This window comes from Haplochromis burtoni, unplaced genomic scaffold (genome assembly GCF_018398535.1).
Source record: "Haplochromis burtoni strain Fernald_Lab_line unplaced genomic scaffold, NCSU_Asbu1 Contig_375, whole genome shotgun sequence".
Lineage (NCBI taxonomy): Eukaryota > Metazoa > Chordata > Actinopteri > Cichliformes > Cichlidae > Haplochromis > Haplochromis burtoni.
In genome coordinates this window covers 230,056-247,009 of record NW_024582736.1, presented here as the reverse complement: position 1 = coordinate 247,009, position 16,954 = coordinate 230,056, and the positions used below count along the sequence as shown (strand labels likewise).

General features: G+C 40.0%; 1 protein-coding gene across 5 annotated transcripts in view; it reads right to left on the bottom strand.

Annotated features, from left to right (window-relative positions):
- The window catches only part of LOC102290566 (zinc finger protein 469), a 218,745-nt gene that overhangs the window by 49,634 nt on the left and 152,157 nt on the right, over positions 1-16,954 (bottom strand). For 4 of the 5 annotated variants that reach the window (XM_042229024.1, XM_042229025.1, XM_005943707.3 and 1 more), the window contains one exon: positions 11,968-12,102. The gene's annotated coding sequence lies outside the window, so the exon portion shown is untranslated. Of the gene's footprint in view, positions 1-11,967; positions 12,103-12,253; positions 16,932-16,954 lie in introns of those variants that run through there. The other variant, XM_042229028.1, reaches the window with a different exon arrangement.

The window sequence follows — 16,954 nt, the reverse complement described above, 5'->3', positions numbered from 1 at the left end:
TATTTGGATTTTGAAAACAGTTTTACCACACTAACAGCAATAATTCTCATGCGTCATGCAAGCCCTGCTTTCTGTCTGAAATCACATTTCAACTTTAGTATTTTGAAGATTGTGTCAAAAACCTGTCCAAACATTCCGTCCTCAACAGATCTACAACAACACTCCTATTTCCATATCACATCTGGAGATCATAGAAAACATAATGAATAATGAGAATCTTTACAGCTTTCAAACACTTGTAATTTGATTCTGTTTAACTCTGGCTATGCATGTAGTGTAAAACATGTTTTATGTGGGAAAATATTATCATCACCGTTGGAATCAGAGCTAATGACTCTTGATGAAGACATTAATAATAACAAATGTAATTTGCTATATTCATATTTTTTTTAAATACGAAACATAGACCTAGACCTAATAACCGACGTAATAATAACTTCAGTAATAATTAATATAAGTATTACAGTTCTATTATCCATTTCAATGATATTATTCACTTTTATAATTGATCAGCTGCATCAGTTGTTCATTAAGCCGCCCCATCATGCTCATTATGTTTGTGCAGCTGTAACCAAAACGCTAGAAGCACCTTTTTTGCATGTCACACACAGACAGCAACATTCCTGCTGGTTTCTATCAGAAACTGCTGTCTGGGGCATCTGCAAGGTAATTTATGATTTCTTTCACGAAAAATTATCGTTGGAGATAAATCACAGCATACTTCTGTCTTGTAAAAAAAATTTTAACAGTGAAAACTGGAGTCGGTGTAGGAGCAAAAACAGGTCGATTTTCCTCCTTTGCTGCCTCGTCTGTTGGACAGGTACACATGAAAGGAAAGTCTCTCTTGAGTATTCTTACACAGGTGAGAACAGTGGAGTGATGCAACAATATCTGTCATTTGAGGACATCATTTCAGCCCCTTTTCACAATTCTAAACCATTCCACTAAAAACAGAGTGCTCTCTTACCACAGTGCAATTGTAGGAACAAGTGCTGCTTGACTGCCACTGGTCTTTGATGTGTCATACAGGTATCACTTGACCGTCACCCTTCCGAGGGTCCTCTCTATCTCCAATTTATGCTCGGTTATGGGTAAGAGCAGGCTAATGGCCTAGTACTCACTCCTAGTGTGTCAAAACGCAGCTTTATATCCCTCATAATGGCAGTGAGAGAGGCTGCTGGTCATTCCAACCTGGCATTGTTCCTTACCAGTAGAAACCACAAGCCTTGGTAAGCTTGAACAACACCATACTTTCATTGTGTCTTTAATAGTTTTAGAATAATAGATCATGTCTCAGGACCTTCATGTCCTTACTTATAGGAATTTTGGTTTCTTAAGAATACACATTCACAAAGCCACAAAGATAGCAGGAAACAGGACAAAGAAAGAGAGAGAGAAAGAGTCTAAAAACTTCTGGATTCTCCTCCAGAGATGCTGCCCCTGAGTATAAAATCCAAGCCCAACAATAACAAAGAAACACTTTTGATCCGCTGTATAAAAGGACAGCAACAGAGCTTGACAGACCAGGGGTTCATGTGCTCACTGTGGTCATGGTGACAGATCTGTCGACCACTCCTTGCCCATCTGGGCTGCCGGTGGAAATCTGCCTACTCTCTGAGGACAGCGAGTTCAGACCGGTAATTTAGTTCAGATGAGGTAAAGCAATATTTCCAGATTAATACGAGCCATATTCCTTTAGAACTGTCCTTTCTTTCTTCTTCTCCTTCCTGCATTTTTTTTTACATCTTACATGTCCAAAAGCGTCTGGCTGAAGATGAAAGGAAGAAGTAGAAGAGCAAAAAAAAAAAAAAAGACAGAGTGAAGGAAGATGAACAAGTTTTATGCTTTTTGTGAGACAGACACACGGGATAGCCAGTTCTACCATGACATTTGTATGTCTTTCATTAACTTTCCTTTGATCATTTCTTGAAATGCCTAATGAACAGCTTATTTGATATGGCAGAGAGAAAAGTTTGCTTTGTGTTGTTCCTTTCATTCTCCTGTGGTTAGTTTAATTTTAGATTTACACACTTTTGCATTTACACACTCTATTTATCTTTTTTATGTCACCAAGTGATGTTAAATAACAAAGAAATCCCTCAGTAGCAATCCGATGCTACTAGGCAGGGACTCTGGAGCAGATTAAACTGGTTGGACAGTACATGTTTAACGATGCTCCATACAACTTCAAACAGCGTTTTCAACATAATACACCTAATGACTCTTGGTTTAAAAAGAACCTAATGTTATCAGCGGCACACTGCTTTGGAAGCACACTGCTCCAGATGCCATTAGTCTGGCTTGGCAACAGAGTCAGTAGTTGAGATTCAGGAAGTCACAGCTGTCACTGTCCTGCATCAACTGACTGAGCATGTGATGGGCTACATCAGCCCATCCTGATGCCAAAGAAAACCATTTATCTCTCCACAATTTATAAAGAATTCTATTTATAACTTTTGTGCAACATCTAGAAAAGATGATTAAAGTAAGCAGCAAAGAGCTAAAACATGGATTAATTGGCCACCGGGCAGCTGACTGACTTTGCTGCTGGAGCATAGCCAGCTGAATGGTGAGCAGCTTTGCATGGCTATGCTTTCATCAGCTGGCTATTTTGTTAATGTAGTTGGAATACTGGGAATTAATCAACAGTCTCCCCAAGTTACTGGAACAATACATCAGACCAACAGTCCCTGAGCAGCGTTCCCCATAGTTTTCAATTATTTTCTGAATGACATTGCCTCATTTGCTTCATATGCAGAGGATAAGGCAAGCTGCCACTTTGGCTGTGGCTTCTGTAGCCTAATAGAAGACGCATGCTGATGAAGGACAGATGAAGGACATACAGCAATGATGCTCTGTAGGACTGTGATTATGTTATGGTTTCCTTATCCTAAAGTAACTGTAGCGTGTCACTGTGTTACTGCCTAGTAAGCAAGACCTCTTGACAAGATGCCACCTTCTTACCGATTCTGCTGATCACAGCTCAGCGAATGATATAAGAAGAGTCAAACTTCTGCTTCTGCTGCTGTTTTTTAAATGTTTTTTCTGGAGCGTTCTCCCCCATCCATCTGTCACACTGCATGAGTGTGATGTCAGGACTGGGCCCTCATATTGGCTGGGCTCAGCTCGCCCGCAGCTCTTGAACAGTACAATTGAACAGTGGGTTTGAAAGGGAACGTGAAATTAGTGGTGACTCATCTCTGGCCACTATGTTATTATATCATTTCTTCACCAGTGATGATTTCAATCGATCTAAAGTTCCATGAAATCAGACCAAAAAAGCCAAAAGAATGTCTCTCTATGTGAAAGACGGAAATTATTTGTTTTTAAGAGCAGGTTTCCTTCGCTTCATATAGTTAATTTAATATAGTACAAAATCTTAAATACACACACATGTATGAGATTTTTCATAGAATAAAATTCCACTTAAAATTAGAAACCATTTTTTCCATAAACTTCATTTGAGTGACATGTGATTGTACTACTTAAATGTCATTTGAGACAAGACAAGAGATCTTTATAGTTATAGACACACTATGGGCACATTATTTGGCCCCTATTATCTTAAAGTAAAATTGATGAGGTAGAAGACAAGAGAGTGGAATAACAGAGAAGAGTTTTTTTACTCCTTTTACTTTTTACTCTAGCCTTAGCTGCAAATTTGTTCCCGCGTTCAGACTTTCTGTGTACAGCTTATATGTTGTCCTAGTGTTTAACAGGTTTTCTCTGGGAAATCCCAAAACAAAAACCCATCGGTTTTCCTTCCTGGTTAAAAAGTGATTTAGAAAAAAAACAACTACCAATTATCAAAAAATAGAAACTAGTAGACAGATGTGAAGTGTTTTTACCTACTATTTCCATTTTTTACCCTAGCTATTTCACCTGTAACTAAGACATCAGCCTCCAACCTCTTTCAAATTTCATACACCAACACATGTAGACTGTTATATGGCTGATGCAGATATCTAACTGTGTCACTGAAGATGAAACTGCCACTGTAGTAGAGGACACACTGTCATAAACGAGGATGGTGGGAAGAATCAACTTTGTGAGTTCCAGCTCATTTGAAATACAAAGTAACGCCCAACTCATCCACACATTGCCCTGCTTGGGCTTGCCATTAACCCCGGTGACCTGTAACTGTGTGTTTGTGTGAGAGTGCCCTGTGTATTTGCACATCTACTATTCCTAGTGTAGTGGAGGGCCAAGGGACCACACGAGAAGAACAGAAGAACGTTTCCTTTATAAACAACTTTTAAATCAACCATTTCTTAGCCACAGTATTTTTCCTACGAATTTCTAGCCAATAGTTAGGAGCTGTAATTTATGGGTCCACTACAGCAGTAGCATATTCAAAAAGAATGTGCAACTGCTCTACTAAGTCTTACTTAATTCTCTACAAAGCTGGCAACTCGTTGAGCAGGTTTACAGCATCCCATCAATATTTTAGTTCCCAACTGGAGATAGGGTTTCCAGTATATTTCTAAACCTTGTTCCAGACCAATTTAGTGTCTTAGTCCACCCATGGTGTTTCGGCTTAACTTTTATTACAATATAATGAAAATACATCCACGATCTATATGACGCCTGAGTTGCACACTTCTCTTGATGCAGCTAGCGAGCACAAGTTTAGCCTGGCAGAATGTAGCTTTGCATTGCTGAGTGTGGTTGAGATTTATGTTACTGCTGTGGGGCGTGCATGTGGCTAACAGATGGTGGCATCCTGCTCCTTTTTCCTCCCTCAGCACATCACCGCTTAGTCGGTCCCCCAGCCCATCCCTATCTGCTTTTTCTCTTTTGGTCTGATACAAAGTTTTGAGCAGTACATCAAGAAAGCTTGTGCAGTTGTGTTTTTAGAAATATCATTTCCATTTTAGTATCTTAGAAATGAAATTTCCAATGCTAAAATGCTAAGCTATTCTATCTTATCCTCTATTAAGACAAAGAACTGGTCTCTTCAAATACCTCAACTAAATATCCATTAATCAGCTCCAGACTTCAGAACTTATTTTAGCCTCCTCTTACCATCAGCCAGTATATTTTAAAAATAACATTAGCTTTTGAATTCAATACATACAATACGTCTATCAGTCCTGTTAATTCGGATTTCCTGTGTCAAACTCTTATTTCCATCAGTGACCTTTTGTGTCCTATGGATGGACCATTGTCATCTTGTAACAGATAATTCCCATCAAGTTAGAAATATTTTAATAGAAAGACAATGAGACCTATATCACTGTGGCTCAGGAGGTGAAATAGGTGAAATAGATCATCTGCTGATCTGAACATCAGTTCAATCCCTGAGCAAGGCCTGCCTGTTTCACTGTCCTTGGACAGTTAAACGTTAAATGTGCATGAGTATTACAGGTAAATGCGTTTATGATTTGAGTGCTTTGAGTGCTCATTAAAACTAGAAAAGCAAAAGCACTGCATCAGTACCAGTCCATTTAACAAATCATGCCAAAGTGCATTGTTAAAGGTAAAGTCCAAAGGATTTTACCTTTAACTTGTGCTAATTTGTCCATAAATTCATGTGACCCTTTTTCTTTCTTCTTTTTGGGAGGCAGTATTTCTTTTTCTTTTTTCTTTTTCTTTTTGTATTTTTAAGTTATTTTGTGGCCACTGTGGACCTTGTTGCTCTAAAGCTGCCTTAAGCTGAGGGAGATACTAACTCTCATTAGAATACCAGACAAAATCACATGCAACTGTGGTGTAATTCCTAAATTTACAGCATGTATTCAGCAACCGCCGACCATGTTTGACATTCACTTTAGGAGACAAATTGATACCAAGCAGTGACAGCACACATAAAAAAATCCCACTCAGCCTGTGATGACACTGCCTATTTTGCTCCCTTATCTAACCCATCACATCAACTCTTTAGCTGTCACACCGAATGCCAAACACAGAAATCAGGCACACATGCATATCTTACAGTAAAAGAGACAGAACACTGTACAGGTGTAAGCAATGCATTTTTGGCCCAGTGCAATCTTAAACGAAGAAATCACCAAAACTTTGAGAACCCCAAACGGAGGTTTTAACCACTGAGGAGTTGCAGAAGGGTTTCCAGGCAGCTAGATCTGTGGAAGGGGAGCTACATAACACTGCTGTCTTTGTGAGTGTGTTCAAATAGTATTTTGATAGTATAATAAAAGAAATAGTAGTAATAGTATAAAAAGAAATAGTACTTCTCCCACAAAACGCCACGTCCAGATGAACAGAATAAACTTTTGGAGATTCAAATCATATTCTGTCAATCAGATCACCTTTACATACCCACATATCCATGGCAGTGCTACCATGAAGCACAGCACATGCCCCATGTACAGACTGGGAAGTAAATATCAAGTGACGTACAGTATACTGTGGATTTTCACATGTAGCACAATCAGTCATAAAGGCATGTAGTAAACAGAGCCACTTACGCAGCCTTAAAGTGCTAAACCATGGAGGCTATCCAGAAAATATTTACACGGACTTTTAAAAGTGTAGCCAAAATGAGTCTTCCTTCCCACACACATTGAGGCAGTATGAGTTGGGAGACCCATATCCATGCGCAGACACAGATAAACACACAAAAGTAATCAGACAAGCGCACAGCCCCCGTCTACAGATTCAAGTATTCCACTCGGTTAATCTACATCCCACTCTCAGAGTCTGAGAATGTACAGCTGTGTGGTTTTCTTGACACATTCAATTCCCTGCCATTGGGAATCACCTCAAGGTGTTCTGAGTCATCTGTTGGTGTTTGTGTCTTCATCCATTCTATGACACCACAGAGCTGCAACCACAAGGAGTTAAAGACTTTTACTATTGAGACACACAGATGCAGCCACAAACGTGCAACCACAAATCCACACACCCACACAGTTACACATGTACTCATATAAACATGGAAGGAAATGCGAGTCATATTAATCCTCGAGGACACCAATGTCATTCCACTCTGTGCCCTTTTTCGGTCCCAGTCTTCTGCGTCATTTTTTGAAATGGAGCATAAGAGGAGAACAAAGTGTTCTTGTGGATCATCGTGTGTCTTTGATAACTCCAAAGAGAAAGTGACGTCCAGGATTTAACATTTGTTGATTTTTCCTCTCATGCTGTGTTTCTGCTTGGTAATCATACTCCAAGTGTGACCACAGTACTAAGAAGAAACCTTACACATGTAGAAGCTTTTTAAAAAATGTAAATAAAAAGTGCTCAGAAAGGGAGATTTTTTTTCATGTGAATTTTGAGCCTGTCAAATGTGGTGAACAATTTTTCCCACACGGGGTCTGACGTATGGACATGTGCCTGTCAGTGTGATAACACGTGATGTTGAATCTGTTCTGTGTAAGGGGATAGCTCAGTAGGTAGAGTGGTGGCCCCATGATCGGAAGGTCGGGGGTTCGATTCCCTTGAACAGCTACCCTGAGGTACCCCTGAGCAAGGTACCGTCCCTACACACTGCTCCCCGGGCGCCCAATGGCTGCCCACTGCTTCACTGAGTGAATGGGTTAAATGCAGAGAGGGATTTTCCCCACGGGGACCAATAAAGTACACACTTTCTAAATGTGTGTGTATCTCTCTCTCTCTCTATATATATATAAATATAAATATATATATGTGTGTGTGTGTCCTTTCCCTCTGTATTTACACCGTTAGCATCCTTGCCAGCCCTCTTTTTATCATCTCAGCATATTTGCTTACCAGTCAGGTGAGGTGACATATACAATCTGGATCCCATGGTATATCTTACTCCAGTGAACTGGGTGAGGGCTGTACTTTTTCAAACAAACAACACAACAACAAAAAAGCTATACTGCAGGAATTGTAATGATGAGGCATTAGGCAGGAATTTGGTTCATTAAGTTACGTGTCTGGAAACAGCTAAAATCAGGGCAGTTGTCAGGGGATTATTATCTCCACACCCACGCTTTTGGTTCTTTGCTAAAGTTCTGAGAAAGTCCTGGGTTGCAGGGTACAGCTGATATGTCAGTGCCTCAGGCCTAAAGGCTGAGGTGCCTGCATACCTGAAAATGTTTCCATAACAGCACACTTTAGTTAAAGACACACATTTTTCTGTATTTGTTAAAAATTTAATTATTCAGTGGCGTTGAAACTGTACTATCATTCATAATCTAAGCATCTGGAAGACAAATACACATATTTGTGATTGAAACTCAAATGGACATGGGCTGAACACATAAACCAACCCTGCAAAGCAAACGGGAGAACTTTGCTCCCACAACTTTCTGCCAGGCAGGCAGTGTGTATTTTAGGATGCATTTTAACCCAAACCATGATCTTTTCCTAAACCTACCCAGCTACTTTTTTTTTTTTTTGCCTAAATGTAACCATCTAACCAAAGTGTGCTAAAAACTGAAAATAATATATGGAAAAAGAAAGCTTTCTCTCTTAAATCATTCCATGCAAAGTAACCAGCACATAAAATGACTAAATAAAACTGCGTATCATTATAGTTCCAGTGAAATATACTCTAAATGTAAGCAAATACAGATTAAACACCTTCAAACGAAGATTACCGGGGGAGATTTATGACAACGTGATAAAAAGCACATGAGAGAAAATGGAAAGAAAGTCATGCTGGGTAGAAAAAAACAACATTCCTCAGTCACTTTGGTAAACTATAGCTCATTTAAGACTAAATGTTAACTGATAAAAGCTGGGATTGCCATTAACAGCAAGTAAAAAATGAAGGTAGTAAACAGTTTATATAAATGCTTGTTGAATGGACCAATGGAAACAGCTCCAGGTATTTTGCTCTAGCTGAGCAGATGAGACACTTATCTGGAAGGAAATGCTAAGGCACTGCCTACATGAGACTTTGTGGTGTTTACTGATGATTTGGCACTATGACAGCTATGTCTGTGTGCTTTAAACCCATTTGTTTCTCTTTTCTTGGAGGTTTACTGGTCCACCAGGGCTTGTTGCAGTGCTGCCTGTCAGAGACGAATATACGAACATTCAATGGCAGCATCATGTAATGGAAGCTAAAACACAGCAATTTATACTGTAAAACAGAAGTATTTTTATAAGCCCGCACTTATATAGGTCTATATACATAATGTTAGTTCAATTCGGAATGATTTAGTCATAAAAAATACAATATTTCTAAGATTTTGGCTGCTCGTATTTCAAAGTAGTGTATGACAATGCATCAGCTTGTCAGCGCCTTGCATGCATCACGTTAAAATACTGCGACAATACAAAACAGTGTTTTACTTGGTTTTTTTTTTGGTTGAGGTTTTATTTAATTCATCTCTAAGGGCATATTGAGATATCCTTGCCTGAATTAATAAATGCAAGGGAGCAAGTGAGGGCTTGCATGTGTTAGCTTTTCCAGCTAGTGAGAATGCACTGTGTGCCTTGCTCTGTGCATACATCTGTACATGTACATACAAATGCAAGAGGCTGGTACATGCCAAATATTTTCTTTAAATTGAGCTGCCTTTCAAATGAAAAACAAATCCGATTTAGACTGGCAGTTTGAAAAAAAGACTGCTCCAGAGACTGCTATATGTGATTTAATAACACGCTGCATTATGCGGTCATTGGATTAGCTTTGATACTAAGCCAAATTTACAAGATAAAAGAAAGTAAAAAAGAAGGCAGCGCTATATGCAGAGGTCAAAGAGACCCCAGCAAAGATCTGAAACAAGGATATAAGACTGCCCCAGAAACGTGCCCAGCTTCAGAGGTTGAAAATGGCTAATGAAAAACATAACAATGCTAGAGGACAGAGGATGGAAAGGGTATCTTAAGGGGAGGGACAAAAGGGGGAGAAGTAATCTTAGGTAAAAGGTCTGCAGCACTGATATGGTTTCTATTCTTGCAGCATTTTCTGGGTGTTTCAAGAGCTCAAGGCAGCAGGCCTGTCATACAGCTGGACTGTCACTCTTCAGTGCTGTCTCCCACCTCTGACACACCCTTCTCCTTCCATCTGCACCACTCCTTTTGCTAACTGCCTGGGGTTTTATTCCCTTGACTATCAATGACACCTTTATCTTCTTGTTTCACTCAGCCAACATTTTCAGGGCACACCAACTTCATGTCAAACATCACTCGTCCATTCTGTTGTTCTCATCAGATTATGCATGTACATCCCCGTACACCTGGATTCCTGACCTCACTCCCGCCTACGACCTCATAAATCAATCAATCCTCTTATAAAGCTTTTAAAGGAATACCTGCTTTGTCCCTCTATATTGTGAACATGACTCTGATTGCTGATGGACAAATCTGGTACCTTGTCTACTGATCACTGCATTTGTACCTTCTTTTCGAGTCACTGTTAAAGGTATATAAAATCTGTGTGGTATATAAAATCTTATGGATGCTTTGGAGTAAGGTAGCAACAAGAAATAAACAGACTTCAGAAGCATTAGAAAACACACTTGCATGCACAGAACACACAACACATTTTATGAACTCATAATTGCAAAGTTTATAGCCTTGCTGCTGCTCAGTCTGTCTCACAGAACACACACATAGACGCACAATTTCCCTTGGAAGTGGAGCAAAGTAACCTAAGGCAATAATTGACAGCGCTGACAGCAGTGGACAGCAAATATGTAATAAGTACACATATCGCAACAAAATATTGGATCAGCATTTTTGGAGTTATGTTGTTCACCGCTGAAACAAAGCGTTCGCCGACCAGGACCCAAAGTATAACTGTCTCCTTCACTCAGACATCATGATGGCACACCTGGCAAAATACAGCATTACACTTACAGGGGGAATGCCACACCTGGCAGCAGTGAGGATGAGTTTTCCACCTTTCAAATGAGTGTGGTAGTCAGGCTGGCACAGGGAGGTAGACTGGCATGACTGAGCAGGTTCCACTTGCGGAGCAGGGGAGGATAAAGTGGGTGTGGGGATGAAAGGGAGGGGAAGTGGAGGGCTCAGTGCAAGCCAAGGAAACACGGGTTGGTTGGAGGCATGTAAGTTGGGGGCTGGGTATATTCACTGTGGAAGTAGTGAGTGAAAAAAAAAAACCCCAAACATTCCTGTGACCTCTCTCTCTCTGCTCTACCTTAACCCCACCATTAGGTTCCTCGCCACACCCTGGAAGCTCTTAGCTCTGAGCTGTCACCGGTGGGCTAAAAGCAAATCAAGATAACCACAACACAGAGATGAATCAATCGGAAGGTGAATGAGAGGCAGAAGAAAAAAGAAATACTTAAGTCTAAATGTGGAGCATGTAGAAGCAATGTGTAAACAGTATTACAGCAAACAGGTATAGGCAGGATCACCGCTGTAGCTTCTTCTCTGCTACTTTTTGGTGTTCAAAAAAGATAACGCACACTTACAAAGTCTACACAGACTCTTGTAATATTAGTCTGTTGCAGCTGTTTTCTGCTTCTCATTGCTAACATAACAGCTGATGTCCTGTAAACATACAAAACTTAAAAGAAATGCTTAATTTATTTTATTATGTGGCAGCAAAATGTTCATGCAAACCATATTGTGACCAGATGAGGTCTTGACTCTTTTACTAGCTGTCCACTGCTGAAGCAGGACAAGTTTTTTGTTTGATCTTTCATAAACCAAAGTTCAAACTGAATCAAAACAAAACAAAGGCACTCGCAGCACACGTGCACCCCGCTGCAGCGACTTTCCTCCATTGTCTTTTGACCTGCTTCACCTGGTGATTCACACACACACACACACACCAAACTCTAATCTAAGGGAGGAAAAAGGTGTCACAGCCACTTCAAAGTCTGATGACTAACACAAGAGTGGTTTACATACTCAAATATAAATACGTGTCTTCTCTGAGGCTAAGGTGGATTCAAAGAAAATTCCACCCAGTCCACTGCATGACATGGCTTTCACAGTCCCAGTTCTACCATAATGATACCTGTGTTTACATATAGACACACGAAAACACATGCACACACATGCAGACACACACTGGGAAAGCTCAACATTAGGTAAGACATTCTCTCCTCCGCTCACCTTTCTGGGTTGCACAGTGACTCCAAACTCCAATGTATGAGGTGTGTGTCAGTCTCTCCTCTCCTTGATCTTGCTCTCCCTTTCCCTCACTTACTCCTCAACCTGCAGTCATCGCGTGGCGCTAGTCACGGTGAACTAAGGCAGAGGGAAAAAAGAGGAGGGATGGGAAGGTTAGAGGGACAAATGAGTCCTGCCCAGACTGATGAGAAAGGCTTCCAAAAAAACGCCCTCAGGAGAGAAAAGATCAGAACACTTTACTCCACCAAAATGTTTTAAACTTTCTCACCACTGCACTGTTTCCACCGATTTCTTTTTACTGAGCTCCTTTTTGTTCTGTTCCTTTTTCCTAGCAGTTTTTAAAGGTTTTCCTAAAAACTACTTTTCCCTCTTAAAGTCCTGCCAATCAGCAAATCGCTTGCTCTTTCAAAAAAAAAAAAAAAATCCTGCTTCCTTTCTCTTTCTGCTTCTGCCACTCACAAGTTCTTCTTCTCCCTGCTGTTGCCTGTCACTGTTTATCTAAATTTGTCTGAATTCTTTCTCCGTCTGCCTCCTGCTCTCACACTCATGCACCACACTCACAGCGTGTGCTTTACCTCGCACTTACCCTGGTGTGCAGCTGTCTGATGAAGGAAACACACCTGCTTTTACTGAAGTGTGTGTGTACATATATGTGTGCAGTACAGAGCTTACTCTAAGCCAAAAGATGGAATCCAGTTGGAGTTTGCTTTCCATACTGTTTCAACTGTCATCTGGTTTCAGAACTGTTAAACTGATTCTATAAATCTATGCTTGGCTGAAGGCATTTAATAGGAAATGTTTAAATGTTTATGGTTGGTTGGTGACTGCATGTGACAGTGAATAATATGGCTTCCATACCTGCAAGACACTCGCACAGATGCACTTTACAGCTTTAATGACCCTAACATCATCTTTCCAAAATTTGAGGGATGCATGGTGCTTTTTGAGAGGCAGGCATGCAAGTTTAATAACAGAATTACTGGGACCTACTGGGAGAAAGAAAGGAGATGTAGCTAAAATCGAAATTGACTGACACACTTCAGTAAGAATCCGTTAGTGGGCTGTCTCAAATTCACAAGAACCTTTTTGACCCGGGGCTGTGTGTTTTGTATATGCTGCAGGGTTTCCTCTAGGTGGAGCCAAGTATGATTGGCTGTAATCCAGAGCACCTGGCTGGTGTCCAACAAGGTTATTATCTACCGGTTAACCTCTGTCTGTCTACACGTGGACCAGCGAGCCTATACGTGCTCCTCACCATGCACTCAGCACCATCTTACTCTGTATTATCGTTCAGTTTTTCATCTAAAACATGTGCCACATATATGCACGGACACTCATACCTCATTTTGCTTCTTTTCATTCATTTTAGCCTATTCTCATGATATTGTTTGTTAATTATTATAACGGTGGCAGTCCGTCTCTTCTCTTTGTTGTGGTCTGTGATGTAACCATAACAATCTTTATTACTGCATGTAACTTAGAAAGGGTCAAAAGGAGGAGCGTATATTCACTCCAGCTCTCCAGTCATCTTGTAACCTGATCAAGAGATAAGCCAGAGCAGTGCTGACAACAGCTTTCACAATATAACCCAGCCGTGCAGCAGATGAGAGATTTTCAACAACCGCATTACGATTCTGAGTCATCATCACGATCCTAAATACCAGCTTGGCTCCAGCTTCAGCTGCTCAATTGTGATACACCACAATGATCATCAGCCACATCCCCACAAACCTCCCCTGACTCCAAAGATAACTGCTTTACGATCCCATGCTTCACTCTTCCCCCCCACTCCCAGGGAGCACTACTTAAAATCAAAGTAGCGTGTGAGTCAGCTCTCCAATCATGAAAAAAATCCTATTTACAAGCCTTGACCTATGAGTCACTATGTAATCGTTGAGAATCTGGAACAGCTTCCTTCTCTGCTGGTCATCCCTCACTCCCCCAGTTCCTGTTTGTCTGGTTTACAACATTCCCATTTCTCTTTCTCTCATTGGACGATTTCAGCAGAAGGGTCAAATTATGTCAGTGGCCCAAAATGTGCTAAGACCTAACAACTGTTCACATATTTAGGTCACTATCCCAAATGCCTGCATCTACAGTTTGTGCCTGCATTTGGCAGTCTCTGTGGTTTTGTGTGATTGTTTAACTCTGTCATCAAACTGCGCGTGGGAACTTTGTGTACTGATTTTTACACACAGGTTTCTGTTCTGTATCTGTATACAGATGTTAAACCAGCACGTCTTGTTTTAAAGGTCTTTGCCACTGATACAAATTCTGCAGAGATTTTATTCATAGGGCAATATTTTTTTATTGACAAATAAATATCTTTTTTTGTTATATTTGGTTTATATGTTTACAGGTCATCAGTTCATAGGTCATCAGCTGATCAGTGTTTGCTGGCGGTATCTCAGAGGATTGTGGTTTTGAGATTGTGGCTTCCAAGCTGTGGAACAGGCTTCTAATGCACTTGAGATCCGTGGACATTATTGATACATTTTAAATGAAGCTTAACATTCACCTCTGCATGATCGCTTTTGTCTAGTTTTTACCATGTACACTACTTTAATCATTATGTCTTATTTTATATGGTAAAGATGTTTAAACAATGGTAAATTGGTATGAAGGGCCCAAAGTATGCCCATAAAATACCCCCCACATCATTACACCACCAGCAACAACCTACAAGCCATGATGGAAACATGCTTTCATGTTGGGTTTTCACCAAATTCGGACTGTACCATCCAAAAGTTAGAGCAGAAATGGACTGTCATCCAACCAGGAAATATTTTTCTAATCTTTTTTTTGTCCAGTTTTGGTGAGCATGTGGGAATTATAAACTCAGTTTCCTTTTCTCAGCTGACATACTGTATTGTTCATTTGGAGAATCTCTTCTGCAAACCTTTGATTCTAACAATTGGTTATTTGACTTTCTGTTGCCTCCATATCAGCTCTCAGCAGTCTGCCCATTCTCCTCTGATCTCCTGCATCAACAAGATTTTAGTTAAGTAAACTGCCGCTCACTGCATAGTTTCTCTTTTTCATACCATTCTATATAAACTAGAGATGGTTATGCGGGAAAATCAGTAAAACAAGTGTACCTAATAATAGGGCAGATGGTATGTGTCGTCAGTGATATTCCTGATTCTCTGGCCAACGTGCTCCAAATCCATCCATCCATCCATCCATCCATCCATCCATCATCTTCCGCTTATCCTTGTCAGGGTCAGGGGCGGGCTGGAGCCTAGCCCAGCTATCGTAAGGCGAGAGCCAGGTTAGACCCTGGACAGCTCTCCAGGGTCTAACCTAAATGTGATAATTAAGGGATTATTTAGTATTAGTGTTTTGATCACTGTTTAGCCATGTTACTGGGATCTTAACATCTGCTAGTGTATTCAGCACAGAGGTCATCACGGTTTCTAAATGTTTAAAATAAACTACTGGTACATTGTCATCCACAATTACCATCTTCTAGGTGGTTCTTGACTAAATGTCAGGGAATTACCAGGAAGTTAGGAGAACCATTAATGTCTGTTCAAATTTGATAATAGCTGATAATGTCAATGTCATTACTAGAGCACTTGTTCAGGAAACCATAAGTATGAACATTTTACCCTTTTCCAAATTTAGTGGTCTATTATCAATTTTGTAAGATATTAGAAATATTAGACCAATAGATAAACTTACATTTCTATCCAGTGAGCCAAGTAAACTTCCTGGGGTGGCTGCTGTTCAACTTGTGTTCTCATGCGTCTCTTCACCAAATTTTCAAAATTTGATTGACCCTGAAAGTATCAGTATCTTGAGAAACATATGTAATATGTATGTTATAGCTATCAAAAACATTATCCTAGATTAGGATTGAGCCCTAACCTGAGATTTTGCATTATCACAATATCTTAATTATGATTTACTGCATACTGAAATCCCAGATTTAAGCAATAGTATGACAAAATCTGTTCACAAAGACAAATACTGGAAATTCACCATTACAATTCCAGTTAAGACAAGAGCTTACGGTCATCTACATGAGGCAAAAATGGAATATATACTGGATGATTGGAACACCAGGAAAACAGAGGGGTTTTATTTCACAGACTTGAGGTTTGGAAAACTTCACAATGACCAGAAATGGTTAGTCATCATCAGTGATGGTTTACCGTATAACAGCACAGGAAGGCAACAGATTCCTGTAAATGTGTAAGTGAACTGAAATCAATACAAAAAACGAGCCAGGTTTGAGAAAGAGATTTTAATTTTTTAATAACATTTCTGGATCATTTGCAGAGGAATTTTCACCAAAACCCTACATAATATCAGGCTCTTCAATTTTTCACTGTATATAGATTGTGTACTTATTTGGTAGGATCTCTCCCATTATTTTTTAAAAACACCTGTTTTGTTATTCTTCTAAGTCTTATTATTATCAAAAATGACAAACAGGTACTTTTATTGATAAAAGTTTCTTAAAGCTATAGCACTATCAGATAAGCATATTCCAGTAAAACTCTATAAAACCAGGTCGATGTCTAGCTCAGAGAAAGGAAAAGAAGAACTGGACAAAATGATGAATTACAACAAGTCCCTGTAGGTTGTCTATAGGTAGAGCAAACTGAAAAGTAGCTGTCTAAAAAAAAAAAGAATGCATCTGACTACATGGGTGACTTCAGTTGATAATGACTGGAATCCAAGCCCAGCAGTCATAAATTCTTCACTGGATGATTAAACTGAAAGGCAAAGAGAAGGTGAAGAAGTGTTTGCGTAGGGGTGCATATGTGTGAGTGAACGAAAAGAAAAAGGAGAGACTGAGCCAGAGAAATCAAAAGTTCTTCCATGTGGCTTTGTGTGCTATAACACCTGCTCCTACTTTTATTTGCCGCAGGAGACAAGTATGCGAGCTGATGCAGGTATAGGATTGAGAGAAATACATGACCCCACTATCAGCTCCATAAGGGTACACACACACACACAC